The sequence below is a fragment of the Oncorhynchus tshawytscha genome, linkage group LG15, assembly GCF_018296145.1.
Source record: "Oncorhynchus tshawytscha isolate Ot180627B linkage group LG15, Otsh_v2.0, whole genome shotgun sequence".
In the NCBI taxonomy this organism is placed as follows: domain Eukaryota; kingdom Metazoa; phylum Chordata; class Actinopteri; order Salmoniformes; family Salmonidae; genus Oncorhynchus; species Oncorhynchus tshawytscha.
In genome coordinates, this window is record NC_056443.1 from 3,713,926 (window position 1) to 3,739,771 (window position 25,846).

Consider the following 25,846-nt stretch of genomic DNA (forward strand, 5'->3'; position numbering starts at 1 on the left):
TTTTAAGCCTTGAGACAATTGAGACGTGGATTGTGTATGTGTACCATACAGAGGATGAACGGGCAACACAAAATATTTAAGTGTCTTTGAACAGGGTATGGTGGTAGGTTCAAGGCACACCGGTTTAAGTGTGTCAAGAACTACAACGCTGCTGGGGTTTTCACGCTCAACAGTTTCCTGTGTGTATCAAGAATGGTCCACCACCCAAAGGACATCCAGCCAACTTGACACAACTGTGGGAAGCATTGGAGTCAACATAGGCCATCATCCCTGTTGAACGCTTTCGACACCTTGTAGAGTCCATGCCCCAACGAATTGAGGCTGTTCTGAGGGCAAAAGGGGGGATGCAACTCAATGTTAGGAAGGTGGTGTTCCTAATGTTTTGTACACTCAGTGTATAAAACAGATTGTTGTTGTTAGAATCTTAATATCACAAACAGAACCAGTTGTAGGAGGGCATGTCATTTTTTGAATTGTTTTCCCCCCATTGCCGCTCTTTCTCCCGAAAGTAGGGCCTGCTCACCTTCTTCTCCCGACAGTAGGGCCTGCTCACTTCCTTCTCCCGACAGTAGGGCCTGCTCACCTCCTTCTCCCGACAGTAGGGCCTGCTCACCTCCTTCTCCTGACAGTAGGGCCTGCTCACCTCCTTCTCCCGACAGTAGGGCCTGCTCACCTTCTTCTCCCGACAGTAGGGCCTGCTCACCTTCTTCTCCCGACAGTAGGGCCTGCTCACCTTCTTCTCCCGACAGTAGGGCCTGCTCACCTTCTTCTACCGACAGTAGGGCCTGCTCACCTCCTTCTCCCGACAGTAGGGCCTGCTCACCTCCTTCTCCCGACAGTAGGGCCTGCTCACCTTCTTCTCCCGACAGTAGGGCCTGCTCACCTCCTTCTCCCGACAGTAGGGCCTGCTCACCTTCTTCTACCGACAGTAGGGCCTGCTCACCTCCTTCTCCCGATAGTAGGGCCTGCTCACCTCCTTCTCCCGACAGTAGGGCCTGCTCACCTTCTTCTCCCGACAGTAGGGCCTGCTCACCTCCTTCTCCCGACAGTAGGGCCTGCTCACCTTCTTCTCCCGACAGTAGGGCCTGCTCACCTCCTTCTCCCGACAGTAGGGCCTGCTCACCTCCTTCTCCTGACAGTAGGGCCTGCTCACCTCCTTCTCCCGATAGTAGGGCCTGCTCACCTCCTTCTCCCGACAGTAGGGCCTGCTCACCCCCTTCTCCCGATAGTAGGACCTGCTCACCCCTTTCTTCCGATAGTAGGGCCTGCTCACCTTCTTCTACCGACAGTAGGGCCTGCTCACCTCCTTCTCCCGACAGTAGGGCCTGCTCACCTCCTTCTCCCGACAGTAGGGCCTGCTCACCTCCTTCTCCCGATAGTAGGGCCTGCTCACCTCCTTCTCCCGACAGTAGGGCCTGCTCACCTCCTTCTCCTGACAGTAGGGCCTGCTCACCTCCTTCTCCCGATAGTAGGGCCTGCTCACCTCCTTCTCCCGACAGTAGGGCCTGCTCACCTCCTTCTCCCGACAGTAGGGCCTGCTCACCTTCTTCTCCCGATAGTAGGGCCTGCTCACCTTCTTCTCGGGATAGTAGGGCCTGCTCACCCCCTTCTCCCGATAGTAGGGCCTGCTCACCTTCTTCTACCGACAGTAGGGCCCTTACCTCCTTCTCCCGACAGTAGGGCCTGCTCACCTCCTTCTCCCGATAGTAGGGCCTGCTCACCTCCTTCTCCCGACAGTAGGGCCTGCTCACCTCCTTCTCCCGACAGTAGGGCCTGCTCACCTCCTTCTCCCGACAGTAGGGCCTGCTCACCTTCTTCTCCCGATAGTAGGGCCTGCTCACCTTCTTCTCGGGATAGTAGGGCCTGCTCACCCCCTTCTCCCGATAGTAGGGCCTGCTCACCTTCTTCTACCGACAGTAGGGCCTGCTTACCTCCTTCTCCCGACAGTAGGGCCTGCTCACCTCCTTCTCCCGACAGTAGGGCCTGCTCACCTCCTTCTCCCGATTGTAGGGCCTGCTCACCCCCTTCTCCCGATAGTAGGGCCTGCTCACCTTCTTCTCCCGATAGTAGGGCCTGCTCACCTTCATCTACCGACAGTAGGGCCTGCTTACCTCCTTCTCCCGACAGTAGGGCCTGTTCACCTCCTTCTCCCGACAGTAGGGCCTGCTCACCTCCTTCTCCCGATAGTAGGGCCTGCTCACCCCCTTCTCCCGATAGTAGGGCCTGCTCACCCCCTTCTCCCGATAGTAGGGCCTGCTCACCTTCATCTACCGACAGTAGGGCCTGCTTACCTCCTTCTCCCGACAGTAGGGCCTGCTCACCTCCTTCTCCCGATAGTAGGGCCTGCTCACCCCCTTCTCCCGATAGTAGGGCCTGCTCACCCCTTTCTCTCGATAGTAGGGCCTGCTCACCCCTTTCTCCCGATAGTAGGGCCTGCTCACCTCCTTCTCCCGATAGTAGGGCCTGCTCACCTTCTTCTCCCGACAGTAGGGCCTGCTCACCCCCTTCTCCCGATAGTAGGGCCTGCTCACCCCCTTCTCCCGACAGTTGAAGGTGATGTGCCCAGTTTATAATCACCCTGATGATTTCCTCGAAACTGAACCTAAACTATACTGAAATTAGTCATGACATCTCTGATGATTATTCTTCTGATTCTGACCCTCAGTCTGAACCTCCGAGGTCTAAGCGCTAAAAGCCAGAATAGTGCGCACTGAGCAGGTGCCCGATGAAACGGTGAGACAGGAGAGAGGAAGGAAGGCACCGTTGAATACAACAAGCTGGTGACAATGCTACAGTATGGTTGATTATGAGCGCAACAAAATGTCATCACTGAGAGATCAGGCCCTATATCTCAAGCAGAAAACAACATCAGCAACGCACTCACTAGCTTTCATTGTTTTTTTACCATGTAAAAGCAGACAATCATTGACTATTTTTGACTGCTGTTATATCAGCAGTTATATTCATTATAATGCCATTATTTATTTTGTGCAGATTTGTACTATTTATCAAGCACACTTGGCGCTTATAATGATGATTAGGCTATGAATGATTTCATAATTTGATCGTACGTCTTGCTGACCTGAGGTCTTGGTGGTTGGAGTATTGTTTTATTTTGACGTTATAATAAAAATAAGCTTTTACCATGTTCCAACACATAGTTGTAACAATGGCACTCCACAAATAAGGTAAAGCCTACAGTAACATACACTAACATAAACTGCTATGGTGTTATTTGTGCCTTTTTCTTTTTAATGTAGGGGAACAGATTTTAGTATTAATGTTACGTAAGACCTTCATAAACTAAACCAAATGACTGTTTTTGCAATAGCATATATGAAATGTAGTAATTACACTGTTAGAATGTTGCAGTCAGAGTGCTCATTAGCTCAAAGGGGGCCCAGCGGTTCCATTGTTAAACACACAGCACCAAACGAACTGCAGACATACCGCAGGTGAATAGCAGATGAAAATTCGGTCACTGCCCACCGGGACACTACTGAGGTGGAGTGTAGAGGGATCTTGGAGGGAAGGATTAGAAATACAGGAAACAACTATTTTATGAGTCTGGATCTCTCAGCTGAGTAGTTCAAGGAGATATTCAATTATACACGTTAGATCATATAGGCTTCTACCAAGATACACCCACACATACACACACACACACATTTCCATACTAACACGTTCAACACACACTTGACAGGGTGACAAAGGCATGCAAATACTCTTGACACTTCACACACCTTTACACATACAGGTAACTGCCAAAATAAAGGAAACACTGAGGTAAGTTAGGGTTCTGGCAGTTCTGTTATGGTGTGGGTGCATATTCCTGGCATGGTTGAGGTCCACTCAACCAATTAAAGAGGGCAAGGTGAATGCCAATAAATACAAAGCCATTTTGAGTGATCACAGACCTATGGTGAATAATTTACATCCTGATGGAATGGTCTCTTCCAGGATGACAATGCCCCCATCCACAGGGCACGAGTCATCACTGAATGGTTTGATGAGCATGAAAACAATGTAAACCATGTGCCATGGCCGTCTCAGTCACCAGATCTCAACCCAATTGAACACTTATTGGAGATTCTGGAGCCTGAGACAGCGTTTTCCACCACCATCAACAACACCAAATGATGGAATTCCCCATGGTAAAATGGTGTTGCATCCCTTCAATAGAGTTCCAGACACTCGTAGAATCTATGCCAGGGTGCATTGAAGCTGTTCTGGCTCCTAGTGGCCCAACACCCTATTAAGACACATTAAGACAATATCTTTGTGTTTCCTTCACTCTTAGTTGATACATGACATACAGTTCATTCGGAAAGTATTCAAACCCCTTGACTTTTTCCACATTTTCTTACGTTACAGCCTTATTATATAATTGATTAAATTGTTTTTTCCCCCTCATCAATCTACACACAATACCTCATAATGACATTGCAAAAACAGGTTTTTAGAAATGTTTGCAAATTTATTAGAAAAAAAAACAACTGAAATATCACATTTACATCAGTATTCAGACCCTTTACTCAGTACTTTGTTGAAGCACAATTGGCAGCGATGACAGCCTTGAGTCTTCTTGGGTATGACTCTACAAGCTTGGCACACCTGTATTTGGGGAGTTTCTCCCATTCTTCTCTGCAGATCCTCTCAAGCTCTGTCAGGTTGGATGGGGAGCATCGCTGCACAGCTATTTTCAGGTCTTTCGAGAGGTGTTCGATCAGGTTCAAGTCCGAGCTCTGGCTGGGCCACTCAAGGACATTCTGAGACTTGTCCCGAAGCCACTCCTGAATTATCTTGGCTGTGTGCTTAGATAATTGTCCTTAGTCATTGTCCTGTTGGAAGGTGAACCTTCACATCAGTCTGAGGTAAGTCAATGGAGGCCACTGTTTTCTTGGGTACCTTCTATAATGCAGGCATTTTTGGTACCCTTCCCAAGATCTGTGACTCGACACAATCCTGTCTCGGAGCTCTACTAACAATTCCTTCGACCTCATGGCTTGGTGTTTGCTCTGACATGCACTGTCAACTGTGGGACCTTGTATAGACAGGTGTGTGAATTTTCCAAATCATCTCAAATCAATTGAATTTACCACAGGTGGACTCCAATCAAGTTGTAGAAACATCTCAAGGATGCTCAATGGAAGAAGGATGCACCTGAGCTCAGTTTTGAGTCTCATAGCAAAGGGTCTGAATGCTTATGTAAGGAAGGTATTTCAAATATATTGATTTTTTTTATATAGATTTGCAAAAATGTTTTAAAAAACTTGTTTTTGCTTTGTCATTATGGGGTATTGTATGTAGATTGATGAACCAAAAAAAATGATGTAATACATTTTTGAATAAGGCTGCAACGTAACAAACTGTAGAAAAAGTCAAGGGGTCTGAATACATTCCGAATGCACTGTAGACAAGCTTGCTTTTCTCATGTTTGCTGACATACCACAGGAGACACATGCCATCTCCCAAACACTACATACACATTACCCTACTTCAGTATAGTCAGATACGGATAACTCTCACACACACCCACACTAACTATAGCACTTATTGAGGAAGCTTGATAAGACAGGTGTTGTCCCACACTACAGAGCAGACAGGCCATGGTAAAACAGAAGTGTTTAGAGCAACTCTTCCCTGACACCAGTCTATTACAGCATACAGTGGAGTACCTAGAGTAATAGGAACAATATGGCTGAGGCATAAATATGCATTACCATCCTGTCGGGATAATGCCTTTCCACTTCCTTTATCCCCCACTCTTCCTCCCTTCTTCCCCTCCTCCCTTGGATCTCTTGACTGAACGTGAGTCTAAGCCCCTTCGTCTTAGGCTCAGCCTTAGACACACAGGGGAGAGAGAGAAGGTGCCAGGGCCAGATATGGACAGGAGAAGACACAGAAAGACTGATTCAATATAAACCTGGATCTAGCGGGTTGTATTCATTAAGTACCAAACAGAAGACAAACGGGACGAAACTGGGAGGGACTACCTGAACTTGTCCAATAAGAAGCGTTCACTTTCATTTTTTTGTTGCAAAAAGGTTTTGCGACGGTGTGCCAAATAAATACAACTGTCACGCCCTGGTCAAAGTATTTTGTGTTCATCTTTATGTATTTGGTCAGGCCAGGGTGTGGCATGGGGTTTTTGTAATTGTGGTGTGTTTGTCTTGGGGTTTTGGTGGTGGTATTGGGATTGTAGCTTAGTGGGTTGTCTAGCAAAGTCTATGGCTGTCTGGAGTGGTTCTCAATCAGAGGCAGATGCTTATCGTTGTCTCTGATTGGGAACCATATTTAGGCAGCCATATTCTTTGAGTTTGTCGTGGGTGATTGTCCTTAGTGTCCTATGTGTACTCTCTGTTAGTTTGCACCAGTTAGGCTGTTTCGGTTTTGTTTATTGTTTTTGTAAGTTCGTGTTTCTTTGTTGTATTAAACATGGATCGCAATCGACACGCTGCAGTTTGGTCCGACTCTCCTTCATCACCACTAGAAAACCGTTACAGAATCACCCACCAACCAAGGACCAAGCGGCGTGGTAAACAGAGGCAGCAGCAACAGCAGCAGCAGGAGAAGCGACAGGTGCAGCAGGAGCAACAGCAGCAGCAGCAAAGGCAGCAGCAGGAGCAAAGGCAGCAGCAGGAGAAGCAACAGAGGCAGCAGCAGCATTGGGAGAGGCTGCACTCTTTGGATAAATGGACTTGGGAGGAGATCCTTGACGGACAAGGACCCTGGGCAGAGCCATGGATGGAATTGGAGCTGTCGGCGAAGCAGAGTGCTGAGTCTGAGAGTGTGGAGGATGTATTGGACAGAGTAGAAAGAAAGGTGTGGGCTTGGCATAGCATGCACGGCATACCAGTGCCAGCACCACGCATCAGGCCTACAGTGCGTCCCACCTGTTCAGCGCCGCCGGAGCCTTTCTCCTCTACAGCGCTGCTGGAGTCTTCCGCCTGTTCAGCGCAGCCAGAGCCTTTCTCCTCTCCTGCGCGGCCGGAGTCTCCCGCCTGTTCAGCGCAGCCAGTCTACAAGGAGCTGCCAGTCTGTAAGGAGCTGCCAGTCTGTAAGGAGCTGCCAGTCTGTAAGGAGCTGCCAGTCTGTAAGGAGCTGCCGGTCTGCACGGAGCTGCCGGTCTGCACGGAGCTGCCGGTCTGCACGGAGCTGCCGGTCTGCACGGAGCTGCCGGTCTGCACGGAGCTGCCGGTCTGCACGGAGCTGTCAGTCTGCACGGAGCTGTCAGTCTGCACGGAGCTGCCAGTCTGCACGGAGCTGCCAGTCTGCACGGAGCTGCCAGTCTGCACAGAGCTGCCAGTCTGCACAGAGCCGCCAGAGCTGCCAGTCTGTAAGAAGCCGCCAGAACTGTCAGCCTACATGGAGCAGCCAGAGCTGTCAGTCTGCATGAAGCAGCCAGAGATGTCAGTCTGCATGGAGCAGCCAGTCTGCATGGAGCAGCCAGTCTGCAAGGAGCTGTCAGTCTGCAAGGAGCTGTCAGTCTGCAAGGAGCTGTCAGTCTGCAAGGAGCTGTCAGTCTGCACGGAGCTGCCAGTCTGCACGGAGCTGCCAGTCTGCACGGAGCTGCCAGTCTGCACGGAGCTACCAGTCTGCACGGAGCTACCAGTCTGCAAGGAGCTGCCAGTCTGTAAGGAGCTGCCAGTCTGCACGGAGCCGCCAGAGCTGTCAGCCTACATGGAGCAGCCAGAGCTGTCAGTCTGCATGAAGCAGCCAGAGATGTCAGTCTGCATAGAGCAGCCAGTCTGCATGGAGCAGCCAGTCTGCAAGGAGCTGTCAGTCTGCAAGGAGCTGTCAGTCTGCAAGGAGCTGTCAGTCTGCAAGGAGTTGTCAGTCTGCAAGGAGCTGTCAGTCTGCAAGGAGCTGTCAGTCTGCAAGGAGCTGTCAGTCTGCAAGGAGCTGTCAGTCTGCACGGAGCTGTCAGTCTGCAAGGAGCTGTCAGTCTGCAAGGAGCTGCCAGGCTGCAAGGAGCAGCCAGTGCCCCCGTCTGCCCAGCGTCACCAGTCTGCCCAGCGCCGTCAGTCTGCCCAGCATCGCCAGTCTGCCCAGCTTCGCCAGTCTGCCCAGCGCCACCAGTCTGCCCAGCATCGCCAGTCTGCCCAGCATCGCCAGGCTGCCCAGCACTGCCAGTCTGCCTAGCGTCGCCAGTCTGCCTAGCGTCGCCAGTCTGCCCAGCGCCGCCAGGCTGCCCAGCGCCGCCAGATCTGCCAGTCAGCCAGACTCTTCCAGATCTGCCAGTCAGCCAGTCTCTTCCAGAGCTGCCAGTCAACCAGACTCTTCCAGATCTGCCAGTCAACCAGACTCTTCCAGATCTGCCAGTCAGCCAGACTCTTCCAGATCTGCCAGTCAGCCAGTCTCTTCCAGATCTGCCAGTCAGCCAGACTCTTCCAGATCTGCCAGTCAACCAGACTCTTCCAGATCTGCCAGTCAACCAGACCCTTCCAGATCCGCCATTCAGCCAGGATCCGCCAGTCTGCCAGGATCCGCCAGTCAGCCAGGATCCGCCAGTCAGCCAGGATCCGCCAGTCAGCCAGGATCCGCCAGTCCATGATCCGCCAGTCAGCCAGGATCCGCCAGTCTTTCAGGATCCGCCAGAAGTGCCAGTCAACCAGGATCCGCCAGTCAGCCAGGATCCGCTAGTCTGCCAGGATCCGCCAGTCTGCCAGGATCCGCCAGTCTGCCAGGATCCGCCAGAACTGCCAGTCTGCCAGGATCCGCCAGTCTGCCAGGATCCGCCAGTCGGCCAGGATCTGCCAGTCGGCCAGGATCTGCCAGTCGGCCAGGATCTGCCAGTCGGCCAGGATCTGCCAGTCGGCCAGGATCTGCCAGTCGGCCAGGATCTGCCAGTCGGCCAGGATCCGCCAGTCTGCCAGGATCAGTTAGATCCGCCAGTCTGCCAGGATCCGCCAGTCTGCCAGGATCCGCCAGTCTGCCAGGATCCGCCAGTCAGCCAGGATCCGCCAGTCTCCCAGGACCCACCAGTCAGCCAGGATCCGCCAGAAGTGCCAGTCAGCCAGGATCTGCCGGAACCACCAGCCAGCCAGGATCTGGTAGATCCATCAACCTGCCTGAGCTTCCTCTCACTCCTGAGCTTCCTCTCACTCCTGAGCTTCCTCTCACTCCTGAGCTTCCTCTCACTCCTGAGCTTCCTCTCACTCCTGAGCTTTCTCTCACTCCCGAGCTTCCCCTCAGTCCCGAGCTGCCTCAGTCCCGAGCTGTCCTTCAGTCCCGATCTGCTCCTCAGTCCAGTGGGGTTCTGGGTGAGGACTACTAGGCCATGGTCGGCGGCGAGGGTGGACTATCCAGGGACGAAGGGAGAGGGGACTAAGACATTAAATGAGTGGGGTCCACGTCCCCGCGCCCGAGCCGCCACCATGGACAGACGCCCACCCGGACCCTCCCTATTGTTTTGAGGTGCGTTCGGGAGTCCGCACCTTAGGGGGTTCTGTCACGCCCTGGTCAAAGTATTTTGTGTTCATCTTTATGTATTTGGTCAGGCCAGGGTGTGGCATGGGGTTTTTGTAATTGTGGTGTGTTTGTCTTGGGGTTTTGGTGGTGGTATTGGGATTGTAGCTTAGTGGGTTGTCTAGCAAAGTCTATGGCTGTCTGGAGTGGTTCTCAATCAGAGGCAGATGCTTATCGTTGTCTCTGATTGGGAACCATATTTAGGCAGCCATATTCTTTGAGTTTGTCGTGGGTGATTGTCCTTAGTGTCCTATGTGTACTCTCTGTTAGTTTGCACCAGTTAGGCTGTTTCGGTTTTGTTTATTGTTTTTTGTAAGTTCGTGTTTCTTTGTTGTATTAAACATGGATCGCAATCGACACGCTGCAGTTTGGTCCGACTCTCCTTCATCACCACTAGAAAACCGTTACAACAACCCAGGTTCTGTAGGGGAACAGGTTTTAGTCTGAAAGCAGCTGTCTGGGACGTTGTGTTTAATCAGGTATGGAGAAGAACAATTTCCTGGAGAGAAATGCTGCAATGCACTTGGATTCATACAGTATTATGATAAATGTAACCTTCTCAGTGCCTGCCTTTCCACCCAATCTAAATTAATGTATTCCTATCCTCTCTTGTAGATCTCAGACTGGGGTTGTGTCGGTATTTTCTCTTTCTCCCATGCTGTGCAAGCAGCCGGTGTGGGAGTTAGCCTACAGATGTATGATCTTCATTTGAGCCAGTTTGCTACAGTAGGAAAATAATTTGAATTATTATGTGGATTATTATTAATGGACATTTTTGTCAGGGTTAATACATTTTTACTAAGGGAAAATCAAGTCTGACATTTTAAAATTGGAAATTAGAAACTTCAGAAGCCTTTTTAAACCTTAAACAATTTTTTACATGTCCTGCATTACAGGAAAGTTATCCTGCAACACGGTGATCAAATTCAAATCCTACATATGTAGGCCCTCTACACGGGGTAGCGAGGGGGCATGACGTTGTAATTACATCGTAATGACGTTCTAATGAATGCTTTAATGATCTCAGTACCAATGCTTCACAGAGGTCATGAACACTCTTCCTCTCCTCCTTCTCTCCACCCTTCATTCCCTCTCTCGCTCCGCATTATTCAGCTGTGTTATTTCATTGGCTGTTCAGACTGGCTACAGTAGTTCAGCCTTCAAGTCAAGTCATCTTTATTATTCCAAGATTGGGACATTTGATTGGCTGTGACAGCTTCACACTTAAAGCACTAGTTTCAATGAGCTTTCTCTGTGTCGATCCGCTGCTATGTTCTCTCGGGAAGTATAGCCATAGCACCACACACACACACACACACACTCCCACCCATATCATCATCACATCATCCATCACTTTACCATTGTCACTGGAGCCGAGACATTATCACCTGTCACTCAAACAGCACCTGACTATGAAGGGTAGGACTGTTAAGCTAGTGTGTTGAGACCCTCCATGTTTTTCTAATCTCCAGGTGATAACACGCTTTTTCATTGTCACCCCTTCGTTGATTTGACACCAGGCCCGATGGGAAATATGTTCGCACGTCACTACTTCACAGGAGAGGCATTTGAACATTTATTTCAATCTTTTTTTTGTGGCGGAAATGCCTTTTGGAATGTGAAATTTCATGCGCTAAATAATAAACTTGTATGCCATCTGTAAATACGAATCAAATTGTTAAATGATGAGCCTAGTTGGTTTAGCGACGGAAAAAGACCGGGAACTTCCCACTAGCCATGATTGGCTGAGATAATGCATGGGCTGGACATGCCGAGAAAGGAGTGTTGGTCTGCCATGTAGCATGAGCTGCCCAGTATGTATAGATAATACTTGCTACCGCAGCTTTTTTTTAAAGATATAATGTTAGCCATGGAGAACTGCAAAAGTGTTGCTACTGCTCTCAACATCATTGCTGCCTTGAATTTAGCAGGCGCTATCGACAAAGATCAGTGGGAAACAGTTGTGATGGACTACTTTCTGCACACGGTCAACCGGAGTGACTTGAAACCATGTGGGTTAAACAAGCTGTGCAAACAAAACATAGTTAAAGGGGTTCTAGTCTGCCTTGAAGCGTTCATCCATGTATACGGATAAGAGTCTAGCTACATTATCAGATATTATACGTTTCTAATTCAAATCAAATCAAATCAAATTTATTTGTCACATACACATGGTTAGCAGATGTTAATGCGAGTGTAGCGAAATGCTTGTGCTTCTAGTTCCGACAATGCAGTAATAACCAACGAGTAATCTAACCTAACAATTCCAAAACTACTACCTTATACACACAAGTGTAACGGGATAAAGAATTGTCAGAATTGCAAGTTAAAGCGTACTGTTAGCCAGCTAGCGAACGTTTGCTTTCTGGCTCACTAACGTTATGTGTATGATCTGTGTGATAATATTATTTGTATCTCAGAAAGGCATTGGCATTGCTAATTATAGCCTAATGTAACCTAGCTAGCTAACATTGAACCTAGTTGGTTAGCTTTAGCTACCTGCAGATTCATTCTACAGCATTTCATGTACGGTGGATAGCTATGATAATCAGTTTGTATTGCTAGAAGTATGGGTTAGGATTTATTGTTTATCTAGCTAGCTAGCTAGCTACATGTCTAAGCAAATGATTCCACTTCGGCAGATCATGATTACATGACCCATCAAGTTAGCCAGGTGTGTCTGGGGATGATTAGGGCCATCTATTGTATTTCATGAACATGTGTACATGTCTAGATAATAGTGATCCACTTAGCTAGATGTGGCTGGGGGTGGTAATAGCATTTCTTTCACATGACCCATCAATTTAGACAATTGTGTCTGATAGGGGTGTGCCGACAATGGCCATACTCGTATTCGTAATCGTATCCGTAAATTGACAGTAGATAGTCAGATTGGATGCTGCACGTGATCGGAAAAACTGAAGAGTTTTAATATGCCTATATAGATGTTGGCAAAATATCACTGCAAAAAAGCTGCAGATTAGGAACAGCGTGCAGAGGGGTGGGTGTGTATGTGTGTGTGTCTGTGTGTCCTCAATTTACAGAGGGCAGCCAGGTTTACTGTCACACAGTCAGAATGCACATTAGCGCTTCATATTTTTTCCCTACTCTTGCCCCACTTTTTAGATATTATGTACATTGATAGCTTGATAGTAATTATAAACTGGGTGGTTCGAGCCTTGAATGCTGATTGGCTGAAAGCCGTGGTATATCAGACCGTATACCAAGGGTATAACCAAAAACATGCCAGGAAAAGGGATCGGGTGAAGCTATGAAGCAAGTGGACAGAGAAATACAGTTTCACTCTATCCAATCAGAGCAGCAGGATAAACATACAGCCCGCCCTTCTCTTTACAGACAGGCAAACTATCTTGTTGAGTTATTTAGACCACATACATGACTGACTCAAAGACAGTACAGTATGGTTTAGAAACAATGTGAATGACACGTGAGAAACATGCTTGCTGGCACCCAAAAAAACTTTTTTACGAACACAGATAATTGCAAAAAATACTTGGATCATAATTGTATCCCGAAAATAGCCCATATCCGTTATGATACTTGTTTTGTCCGACTACTCGGCACACCCCTAGTGTCTGGATAAGCAACATTTAATAATTATAAAATATTTACACAATATTTTTATCTGGACACTTTCTATTTTTCATATTGCTACTCTGTATATAAGCAAGTAACTATTTCACTGTACCGTTGACACCTTCTGTATCCTGTGCTTTATTTGATATCCTGTGTGTTTGTCATGTGAAGAGCAACATGCACCAAAGTCAGATGAGCATAAAGTCTATTTTTACCTGTAGTTTTTCCTTATTGTAGAGTCCTACTTTCACCACTATTAGTCTTAATCTTTGATTGTTTACTACACTACCTTACTCTCTCTGTCTACCACATGGCCTCACATGTGAATCTTCTAAGGCTTAAGAGGGTGTGAACGATTGGGAATAGATGTACACAAAGAAGAGCTCTCCAGTAGGTGTCCCAAAAACATTCAAGGGCCATTTTCTCAAAAGTGGGTTTACAAGTTTATCACCATTCAAAGCAGAATTACTTGTGCGTTGTTCGTCAACTGCAGTGTATGATATACTATTTTGTAGCTGTGAGTCTCTACCTTTATCCAATGTAAAACACACCATTTCAAATGTTGCTACATAAGACCGAATTGAGGCGTTAGGTTACATTTAGTCTTCATGATTTGAACAATTTGACTTTGCAGAGGTACTCCTCTTCTGACCTCACATGGTCTAGTGTTCAGCATCTCATTGCATTAGAGAGAAATGTCAGTCAGCAATGTTTAGTCTCTACAGTATTCTCTTTATTCAGTCTGCCTCAGATGTCATCTGTCTTCCTGCCTGTCAGTCAACACCAGAGCATTGATGACTGCTCAGTGTGAGATCTCTCTGCTGCCGGACTCCTTTAATTATGGCCATGACTCAGTCTCCTCTGTTTCTCTCTCCATCTCTCTCTCTCTCGCTCTGTCTCTCACACACACACACACACACACACACACACACACACACACACACACACACACTCAATCTCACACTCACTCACACACACACACACTCAATCTCACACTCACTCACACACACACTCACTCAATCTCACACTCACACACTCACTCAATCTCACACTCACACACACTCAATCTCACACTCACTCACACACTCACTCACTCAATCTCACACTCACACACACACACACACACACACACACACTCAATCTCACACTCACTCACACACACACACACTCAATCTCACACTCACACACACACACACACACACTCAATCTCACACTTAATCTCACACTCACTCACACACACACACACTCACTCAATCTCACACACACACACACACACAGCCTTCTTTGGATTGTTATTGGGTCTTACACAAAGACACCCAGTTCAATTTGTCCTTTTCCCAACATTTCTCAGCCACTGTAAAGGAGTCTTTGAAGTTTCTCTCTCCTCGGCTTTCAACTATCATCCATCACAGCGGAGTAATATTTGTGTCGGAACCGAGACTTATTATTTTCCTGATCATTTTTTTCTCCCCCTGCAGTCTCTCTTTCATTTCCCCCTGGTCTAGTACCGCTCGCTGAGGGACTACAAATACGGTGATTAAGGTTTACACACAGGCAGAAATGCACACACCAGACACACACACACAAACACATAAATCAGTGTCTTTCCTCCCCAGCGTATTTAATTATTTCCCCCTATATTTCCTTGGCGGTGGTGTTTCTGTGTAAACGGATGCACCGCCCCACTGCAGGACTGAGTACGGCTGATAAGGGGCTTCCATCCCCTGGGCTCAGGGACTGTCAGGGCAGGTACAGACTTCACCGCATGGTTATCTCTCACACACACACACACACAGTTTGGAACCAACAGGACCCTGAACGGCTGCTACCTTCAAGCCGTAGGACTACTAAACAAGACTGCTAAATAGCTAATCAGATGGCTACCTGGACTACCTTTTTTTGTACTAACTCTAAGCACGCACACACACACACACACACACACACACACACACACACACACACACACACACACACACACACACACACACACACACACACACACACACACACACACACTACATACACTGCTGCTACTCTATGTTATCTGTCATGTTGCCTAGTTACTATAACTCTAGTTGCACAGTATGTACATGGCTCCCTCAATGACCTCGTATCCCTGCACATCCACTCAGTACTGCTACTCCCTGTTTGACACACACACTCACACACAAACACACACACACATGAGCGGCGCGATGCTCAACCCACGCAGTGCATTCCGATATCACTGGTCTTGAAGGTAGGGAGATGAATGCTTGCAGAGCGCGGCAGGTGGAAGACACAAGGGTTCAAATAGCCCCAGTAATGACTCACACGGCCATTCATTCTAGTACTCTACTTCTACCAAGGGGTTGGTTACTGACGTGATGTTGGAAGTCTCCCTACCGCCACACAGCTGCTACTGTCCTCGGGTTACTGGCTGGGCACAAGCAAATGTTAAATGGAATGGATTCAATTAAACCTGTTGACTCATGTTGTAAGTACAGCCCAGTCATCAACACAACGTCTGTGATGGTATATTTAGTCCATTACACTGAGCTACAACCTCTATAAAATGAACATTAAACGCATGGCCAGGTGTAAGAGACCCTGTTATCATGTGACAGAGCACACAGACTAAAAGCAGAGACGACTCTTTCCTTCTGTTACTCAGGTCTGCTGAGGAGGGGAGGAAGTCAAATGACTCTTTCCTTCTGTTACTCAGGTCTGCTGAGGAAGGGAGGAAGTCAAATGACTCTTTCCTTCTGTTACTCAGGTCTGCTGAGGAGGGGAGGAAGTCAAATGACTCTTTCCTTCTGTTACTCAGGTCTGCTGAGGAAGGGAGGAAGTCAAATGACTCTTTCCTTCTGTTACTCAGGTCTGCTGAGGAGGGGAGGAAGTCAAATGACTCTTTCCTTCTGTTACTCAGGTCTGCTGAGGAAGGGAGGAAGTCAAATGACTCTTTCCTTCTGTTACTCAGGTCTGCTGAGGAGGGGAGGAAGTCAAATGACTCTTTCCTTCTGTTACTCAGGTCTGCTGAGGAAGGGAGGAAGTCAAATGACTCTTTCCTTCTGTTACTCAGGTCTGCTGAGGAGGGGAGGTGTGAGTCAGGATTGGGGTCAACAGTGATGTCTTATGGCCTTGAGATGGACAGATCTATAGGAGGAATGGTAGTGATGAGTCCACGCAGGGAAGGATGCAGTGATGCCTTATAGTGGAGACACTTCAGCTCCGTGCTGCTGCCTCATAGACTGCTGTTCTCACCATCACCTGTCTCTGTGCTGCTGCCTCATAGACTGCTGTTCTCACCATCACCTGTCTCTGTGCTGCTGCCTTATAGACTGCTGTTCTCATCATCACCTGTCTCTGTGGTGCTGCCCCATAGACTGCTGTTCTCATCATCACCTGTCTCTGTGCTGCTGCCCCATAGACTGCTGTTCTCATCGTCACCTGTCTCTGTGGTGCTGCCTCGTAGACTGCTGTTCTCACCGTCACCTGTCTCTGTGGTGCTGCCTTTTAGACTGCTGTTCTCACCGTCACCTGTCTCTGTGGTGCTGCCTTTTAGACTGCTGTTCTCACCGTCACCTGTCTCTGTGCTGCTGCCCCATAGACTGCTGTTCTCACCGTCACCTGTCTCTGTGGTGCTGCCTTTTAGACTGCTGTTCTCACCGTCACCTGTCTCTGTGCTGCTGCCCCATAGACTGCTGTTCTCACCATCACCTGTCTCTGTGCTGCTGCCTCATAGACTGCTGTTCTCACCATCACCTGTCTCTGTGCTGCTGCCCCATAGACTGCTGTTCTCACCGTCACCTGTCTCTGTGGTGCTGCCTCATAGACTGCTGTTCTCATCATCACCTGTCTCTGTGGTGCTGCCTTTTAGACTGCTGTTCTCACCGTCACCTGTCTCTGTGCTGCTGCCCCATAGACTGCTGTTCTCATCATCACCTGTCTCTGTGGTGCTGCCCCATAGACTGCTGTTCTCATCATCACCTGTCTCTGTGCTGCTGCCCCATAGACTGCTGTTCTCACCATCACCTGTCTCTGTGCTGCTGCCTCATAGACTGCTGTTCTCACCATCACCTGTCTCTGTGCTGCTGCCCCATAGACTGCTGTTCTCACCGTCACCTGTCTCTGTGGTGCTGCCTTTTAGACTGCTGTTCTCACCGTCACCTGTCTCTGTGCTGCTGCCCCATAGACTGCTGTTCTCATCATCACCTGTCTCTGTGGTGCTGCCCCATAGACTGCTGTTCTCACCGTCACCTGTCTCTGTGGTGCTGCCTTTTAGACTGCTGTTCTCACCGTCACCTGTCTCTGTGGTGCTGCCTTTTAGACTGCTGTTCTCACCGTCACCTGTCTCTGTGCTGCTGCCCCATAGACTGCTGTTCTCACCATCACCTGTCTGTGCTGCTGCCCCATAGACTGCTGTTCTCATCATCACCTGTCTCTGTGCTGCTGCCCCATAGACTGCTGTTCTCACCATCACCTGTCTCTGTGCTGCTGCCCCATAGACTGCTGTTCTCATCATCACCTGTCTCTGTGCTGCTGCCTCATAGACTGCTGTTCTCATCATCACCTGTCTCTGTGCTGCTGCCCCATAGACTGCTGTTCTCACCATCACCTGTCTCTGTGGTGCTGCCTCATAGAGAGCTGTTCTCACCGTCACCTGTCTCTGTGGTGCTGCCTTTTAGACTGCTGTTCTCATCATCACCTGTCTCTGTGCTGCTGCCCCATAGACTGCTGTTCTCACCATCACCTGTCTCTGTGGTGCTGCCTCATAGAGAGCTGTTCTCACCGTCACCTGTCTCTGTGGTGCTGCCCCATAGACTGCTGTTCTCATCATCACCTGTCTCTGTGGTGCTGCCTTTTAGACTGCTGTTCTCACCGTCACCTGTCTCTGTGGTGCTGCCTTTTAGACTGCTGTTCTCACCGTCACCTCTCCTGGATCAGATAGGTGCATTAATATAATAGCTTTTTTGCCCCTCAGAATATGCAGTTCGGTCTTAAAGAGTGCTGCCAGTCAACTCACTCAGTTATTTCTATTGTAGGCATATATCTGAGGAATGAGCAAACTGAGGAATACTGAATTTAATGGAACAGAATAGAATTTAATTTCACCTGTTGGAGACTGTGCAGGTGTTGTGTTCTGCAGGTTTTGCCCCAAATTTCTGTGCCCTTAGTCTAGTTTCCACTCAACATCCAAAAATCCTCTCCTATTTCTCTGTCCTGCACACAGAGGTGTAGCGTGTCCTCTCCCATGTCTCTGTCCTGCACACAGAGGTGTAGCGTGTCCTCTCCCATGCCTCTGTCCTGCACACAGAGGTGTAGCGTGTCCTCTCCCATGTCTCTGTCCTGCACACAGAGGTGTAGCGTGTCCTCTCCCATGTCTCTGTCCTGCACACAGAGGTGTAGCGTGTCCTCTCCCATGTCTCTGTCCTGCACACAGAGGTGTAGCGTGTCCTCTCCCATGTCTCTGTCCTGCACAGAGGTGTAGCGTGTCCTCTCCCATGCCTCTGTCGTGCACACAGAGGTGTAGTGTGTCCTCTTCCATGCCTCTGTCGTGCATACAGAGGTGTAGCGTGTCCTCTCCCATGTCTCTGTCGTGCACACAGAGGTGTAGCGTGTCCTCTCCCATGTCTCTGTCCTGCACACAGAGGTGTAGTGTGTATTGTCACTAAGCTGCTGATGGCACCTCCCCCCTCCATTCTCCTCCTGCCCCACACTGTGGCGTTTTGATAATCCATATATTATTCATCTGATTGACTTCCCCTAATCGCCTCAAAAGTGCTGGAATGAATCCCTAGAAAAATATGCTAATTTGCATTCTGTCAGGGGAGTTTGTGGAGAACGTTCTGGAATGACTTTACAGGTGGCGGAGGAGAGGAGAGTTTGGAGGGGTTTTAGTAGGGAAACCAGCTGTGGGTAGAGAGAGAGAGAGATACATATATATGTATGTACAGAGAGAGAGAGAGAACAGACAGACACAAAGATCCCCTTTTTTTCACTGGTTGAAATCAATGAGACTGAGATATTCAACACTACTTGAATGGCTTTTACGGTGGCCCATAAAAAAGCCTGTTGAAAAGTATATATATATGGCATGGGATGATTTCTCTGTGGGTGGAATTGGATTAGCCCAACTGTAAAACCCAAAGTGTTTCAGCCGTTCTGTAGAAGGGCACTGAGTTCTTCCCGTCTGTCCCAGCCCACAGCATTAAATGAAGGAGGAGGAAAATACATAATTACATTGGTGAGAGTGGTCATGGTGAGCACCTTTAAAATGATCCAATTAGACTTTGTGCAGAGCTGGCAGTCCCGTTGTGGAAGGCTGGATGGATTATTGGTGGCAGAGAGAGAGCTCGAAAGAGGGGGAGATAGAGAGATAGACAGAGAGAGGGGGGAAGAGAGAGAGAGAGACTGAGGGAGAGTGGACACAGAGGGAGAGTGAGAGAGTGAGAGTCGAGCGAGAGAGGGAGGGCGAGAGATGGTGGCCCTCAGATGGATGTGCTATGGGATGTGGCTGGGCTGTTAGAGAGAGAGGGGCCGCATGTGGGAAGGGCCTCGGAGCGGGACGGTAATTCGATCCAGTATGAATGGAAAATGATGAAGGAAAGAGGAAATACCATGAGAGTGAGAGGACAGGAGAGAGGGGTATGGGAAAGCCAGAGATGGAGGGGAAGGGAGGAAGGGAGGGAGGGACAGAACCATGCTGCCATGAGAGGACAGGAGAGAGGGGGATGGGAAAGGGAGGAAGGGAGGGAGGGACAGAACCATGCTGCCATGAGAGGACAGGAGAGAGGGGGATGGGAAAGCCAGAGAGGGAGGGGAAGGGAGGAAGGGAGGGAGGGACAGAACCATGCTGCCATGAGAGGACAGGAGAGAGGGGGATGGGAAAGGGAGGAAGGGAGGGAGGGACAGAACCATGCTGCCATGAGAGGACAGGAGAGAGGGGGATGGGAAAGGGAGGAAGGGAGGGAGGGACAGAACCATGCTGCCATGAGAGGACAGGAGAGAGGGGGATGGGAAAGCCAGAGAGGGAGGGGAAGGGAGGAAGGGAGGGAGGGACAGAACCATGCTGCCATGAGAGGACAGGAGAGAGGGGGATGGGAAAGGGAGGAAGGGAGGGAGGGACAGAACCATGCTGCCATGAGAGGACAGGAGAGAGGGGGATGGGAAAGGGAGGAAGGGAGGGAGGGACAGAACCATGCTGCCATGAGAGGACAGGAGAGAGGGGGATGGGAAAGCCAGAGAGGGAGGGGAAGGGAGGAAGGGAGGGAGGGACAGAACCATGCTGCCATGAGAGGACAGGAGAGGGGGATGGGAAAGGGAGGAAGGGAGGGAGGGACAGAACCATGCTGCCATGAGAGGACAGGAGAGAGGGGGATGGGAAAGCCAGAGAGGGAGGGGAAGGGAGGAAGGGAGGGAGGGACAGAACCATGCTGCCATGAGAGGACGTGACATAGAGAGAGTAGGAGGCAGAGGGGAGGTGAGAGATGGGGGGGAGTGGGAAGGTAGGGTGGGAAAAGAGAACACTCTAGGGAAGGGGTATGTCATCTAGGGTCCTCAATATCTCAATGTTTTTATGAATATCGCTAGCAACAGAATAAACACATTTTTAATGATATACCTACAGTATTTAAGAGGAGTATATCTTTCTAATGATGTCAACTTTACTCCTCTACTCCTAACATTGAGCTAATTACACTCACTGGAGTGTCTGACATAGGCTTTGAAAAAGCACACACGAGTACCAGACGCGGCAAGTGCCACTGGCTGCTGGTCAGCTTTCTTGACTTGGATATACATTTTTGTCAACACATGGCTAACCTTTGTTTAATCAGCTTAACAGCTGCTATTAGGGAAAATGTGTTTGGAGTTAACTTTAGAACTAATAGGCTATGTTAGAGTTTACACTTCCACTTCCAATTATATTGTGGGGAGGTCAAAATAATGGAAAACTATCTACACAATGTATTCATTTTAAAAAGTTGATTACTTCTCCTTGCCACCTTAATTTACCTGATGATTTGATGAAGACGTGAAAAAGATGAAGAGCCCTGCTTTAGAGAAAACAGTGTCCCTCAGATCTGTTTGGATGGGAATTCTTCATAAGCTTTCAAATGTTGCTCATACAGTACGTACAGTAGCCTTCTGCTTTATACTGTATGTCCACGGATCTATTTTTAATGTGTGTTTTAACAGGAACAGCGTCAGTAATTGACTTTCCTGATTCGCCGGCAACAATATGGTGATGAATTAATGACTTTAACCGATCAGAGACACAAAACTCATCAGATATTCGTTCAGTAGACAAGCCAAGCATTCATTTACATATACATTGTATTCCCTGTTTATCTATTATGTCACGTTTAAAGTTATGCGTGTTTAAGAGAATGGAAGCGAAAGGAAAATAGCCTTGTGCGATAGAGAGTGTAATTCACACAGACACGTTGTTACACTATCGGTGAATATACGCAGTGTATGGAAACGTCCCCCTCATTCAACCCCCTTTCCATCTGACTGCCTGTGCTCATGCTCCCCCCCCCCACACACACACACACACACACACACACACACACACACACACACACACACACACACACACACACCACACACACACACACACACACACACACACACACACACCCACACACACCCACACACACACACACACACACACACACACACACACACACACACACACACACACACACACACACACACACACACAAACCCCACCTTCTTCTCTGTAAATATGTATTTCATTTTCATGATTAATTCTATAAAACATTTTCCTCAAGCCATTATTTACTCCACACAGCAAGTTGGTGAGTACATTTCTAGAACACATTTTGTGCCGCGAGCGAGAAGTAGGAGAGCTGCGAGGGAAGAAAAATGTCATGAATAATGCATAGAATGTCTTTATTATTTATGATTTTCATATTAACTTGAGTATCATTTGGAGAACTGGTGACTAAGTTTGGGGTCAGTTACTCTTCGTTGTTTCACGTCACGTAGCCTGGTTTCATTTCAGATGATAGGAGCCATTACATCACACTGACATTTGAGTCATTTAGCAGACGCTCTCATCCAGAGCGACTTACAGTTAGTGCATTCAACTTCAGGTAGCTAGGTGGGACAACCACATTAGGTGGGACAACCACATATCACAGTCAAAGTATGTCAAACTTTCCTCAATAGAGCAGTTATCAGCAAAATCAGTGTTTTTGCATTTACTCCATGTAAATTGATTCAATGTACAGTCGTGGCCAAATGTTTTGAGAATGACACAAATATTAATTTTCGCAAAGTCTGCTGCCTCAGTTTATATGATGGTGATTTGCATATACTCCAGAATGTTACGAAGAGTGATCAGAAGAATTGCAATTAATTGCAAAGTCCCTCTTTGCCATGCAAATGAACTGAATCCCCCAAAAAACATTTCCACTGCATTTCAGTCCTGCCACAAAAGGACCAGCTGACATCATGTCAGTGATTCACACCTGTGTTAACGAGAGAATGTTGATGAGGACAAGGCTGGAGATCACTCTGTCATGCTGATTGAGTTTGAATAACAGACTGGAAGCTTCAAAAGGAGGGTGGTGCTTGGAATCATTGTTCTTCCTCTGTCAAACATGGTTGCCTGCAAGGAAACACGTGCCGTCATCATTGCTTTGCAAAAAAGGGCTTCACAGGCAAGGATATTGCTGCCAGCAAGATTGCACCTAAATCAACCATTTATCGGATCATCAAGAACTTCAAGGAGAGCGGTTCAATTGCTGTGAAGAAGGCTTCAGGGTGCCCAAGAAAGTCCAGCAAGCACCAGGACCGTCTCCTAAAGTTGATTCAGCTGTGGGATCGGGGCACCATCAGTACAGAGCTTGCTCAGGAATGGCAGCAGGCAGGTGTGAGTGCATCTGCACGCACAGTGAGGCAAAGACCTTTGGAGGATGGCCTGGTGTCAAGAAGGGCAGCAAAGAATCCACTTCTCTCCAGGAAAAACATCAGGTGCAGACTGATATTCTGCAAAAGGTACAGGGACTGGACTGCTGAGGGATTGGACTGCTGAGGTCATTTTCTCTGATGAATCCCCTTTCCGATTGTTTGGGGCATCTGGAAAAAAGCTTGTCCAGAGAAGACAAGGTGAGCGCTGCCATCAGTCCTGTGTCATGCCAACAGTAAAGCATCCTGAGACCATTCATGTGTGGGGTAGCTTCTCAGCCAAGGGAGTGGGCTCACTCACAATTTTGCCTAAGAACACAGCCATGAATAAAGAATGGTACCAACACATCCTCCGAGAGCAACTTCTCCCAACCATCCAGGAACAGTTTGGTGACGAACAATGCCATTTCCAGCATGAAGGAGCACCTTGCCATAAGGCAAAAGTGATAACTAAGTGGCTCGGGGAACAAAACATCGGTATTTTGGGTCCATGGCCAGGAAACTCCCCAGACCTTAATCCCATTGAGAACTTGTGGTCAAGCCTCAAGAGGTGGGTGGACAAACAAAGACCCACAAATTCTGACAAACTCCAAGTATTGAATATGCAAGAATGGGCCGCCATCAGTCAGGATGTGGCCCAGAAGTTAATTGACAGCATGCCAGGGCGGATTGCAGAGGTCTTGAAAAAGAAGGGTCAACACTGCAAATATTGACTCTTTGCATCAATTTCATGTAATTGTCAATAAAAAGCCTTTGACACTTCTAAAATGCTTGTAATTATACTTCAGTATTCCACAGTAACATCTGACAAAAATATCTAAAGACACTGAAGCAGCAAACTTTGTGGAAATTAATATTTGTGTCATTCTCAAAACTTTTGGCCACGACTGTGTTCTCAGTATGCTATTGTTGTGGTGTATAGCAGTGTATGTTGAGATCTAAATGTCACATACTTGTATACCTTAATCATTCCAAGTACCATTTGAAATCATCACCAAAAATGCCGTCTTTCAAGTTGTATTTGTTGCTCATGTAACAGTGTTGCTTCTGTGTCTCTCCTTGCCCCAACCTGGGCTTGAACCAGGGACCCTCTGAACACATCACCTACCGCCAACGTCACCCAAAAAGCATTGTACCTATCTATCTGCTAAATAGCTAGCCATTTCACACTGGCTACACTCATGTATAAACTCCAGTCACTCAAGAGGGAAGTGATATGCAATAAATGGCTTTTCACTCTCTGAAGTGATCCTGTATACACCTCTGATAGTCTATGGTTGCTATGCTGGAGCTACTAGAGACAGGAGAGGGCTTCAGGGAAAACCCTTTATCTCTATCTCTCCACTCCACCACTCTCCTCTCTTTGTGTGTGTGTGTGTGTGTGTGTGTGTGTGTGTGTGTGTGTGTGTGTGTGTGTGTGTGTGTGTGTGTGTGTGTGTGTGTGTGTGTGTCGCCACGTTCCCCGCTAATTGGAGCAGCCATTAAGCAAATGTCAGGGAACGACAGGGAAAACTTCTCATTGTAAAGGGATGCCATGAGCATTGTTAAACCCCTCCCTCTCTGGTTACTGACCTGCCACATCTCTCACTACTAGTATGATGGTAATTCCCGTCTAGTTTACTGACCTGCCACATCTCTCACTACTAGTATGATGGTAATTCCCGTCTAGTTTACTGACCTGCCACATCTCTCACTACTAGTATGATGGTAATTCCCGTCTAGTTTACTGACCTGCCACATCTCTCACTACTAGTATGATGGTAATTCCCGTCTAGTTTACTGACCTGCCACATCTCTCACTACTAGTATGATGGTAATTCCCGTCTAGTTTACTGACCTGCCACATCTCTCACTACTAGTATGATGGTAATTCCCGTCTAGTTTACTGACCTGCCACATCTCTCACTACTAGTATGATGGTAATTCCCGTCTAGTTTACTGACCTGACACATCTCCCACTACTAGTATGATGGGAATTCCCCCGTCTAGTTTACTGACCTGACACATCTCCTACTACTAGTATGATGTGAATTCCCCCTCTAGTTTACTGACCTGACACATCTCCTACTACTAGTATGATGGGAATTCCTCCGTCTCGTCTCATCTGTGTCTCCTATCTACCACGACCAGTAGGTCTCCCCTCCTCCCATCACTTTCTAAAACATTTTTTTCACATTTTTTTCACCTTTATTTAACCAGGTAGGCCAGTTGAGAACAAGTTCTTCTTTTCAACTGCGACATGGCCAAGAAAAAGCAAAGCAACAACAACAACAACACAGAGTTACAAATGGAATAAACAAACGTACAATCAAAGACACAATATAAACATCTATGTAGTGTGTGCAAAGGTAGTAAGGTTAGGGAGGTAAGGCAATAAATAGGCCACAGTGACGAAATAATTACAATTTGGCATTAACACTGGAGTGATGGATGTGCAGATGATGATGTGCAAGTAGAGATACTGGGGTGCAAAAGGGTAAAAAGAAAAATAGTAACAATATGGGGATGAGGTAGTTGGGTGTGCTACTTACAGATGGGCTGTGTACAGCTCTGCTCTGACATCTGATGCTTAAAGTTAGTGAAGGAGATATAAGTCTCCAGCTTCAGTGATTTTTTTGCAATTTGTTTGAGTCATTGGCAGCAGAGAACTGAAAGGAAAGGCGGCCAAAGGAAGTTTTGGCTTTGGGGATGACCAGTGAAATATACCTGCTGGAGCACGTGCTATGGGTGGGTATTGCTATGGAGACCAATAAGCTGAGATAAGGTGGGGCTTTACCTAGCAGGGTCTTGTAGATGTCCTGGAGCCAGTAGGTTTGGCGATGAATATGTAGCGAGGGCCAGCCAACGAGAGCATACAGGT

The 25,846-nt window shown here is 47.9% G+C and overlaps 1 protein-coding gene across 7 annotated transcripts in view; it reads left to right on the plus strand.

Moving 5' to 3' along the window:
• The window catches only part of LOC112236291 (membrane-associated guanylate kinase, WW and PDZ domain-containing protein 2-like), a 288,293-nt gene that overhangs the window by 153,922 nt on the left and 108,525 nt on the right, over nt 1–25,846 (plus strand). The window lies entirely within an intron of this gene.